Genomic DNA, 216 nt, shown 5'->3' with positions numbered 1-216 from the left:
ACCCTAGTCATTGGCTGTTATAACAGCATTTTTATCTTATATTCGTGTCTTTCGCCTTTCGGCTAGGCTGCCAGCTCTAACAGTGTTTAAAGTGGCAGACGGATACCCTCAAAGTCTGCTTTCAGAGACCTCTAGAGGTAAAACCAGAAACCCAGAAACCAGATAGAAACCAAAAACATACCTGACCTGAGGTACTCGCCAGTACCGTTCCTTTAT

Source organism: Alligator sinensis, unplaced genomic scaffold (genome assembly GCF_000455745.1).
Source record: "Alligator sinensis unplaced genomic scaffold, ASM45574v1 scaffold1301_1, whole genome shotgun sequence".
NCBI classification, from domain to species: Eukaryota; Metazoa; Chordata; order Crocodylia; family Alligatoridae; genus Alligator; species Alligator sinensis.
This window is presented reverse-complemented; position numbering follows the sequence as displayed.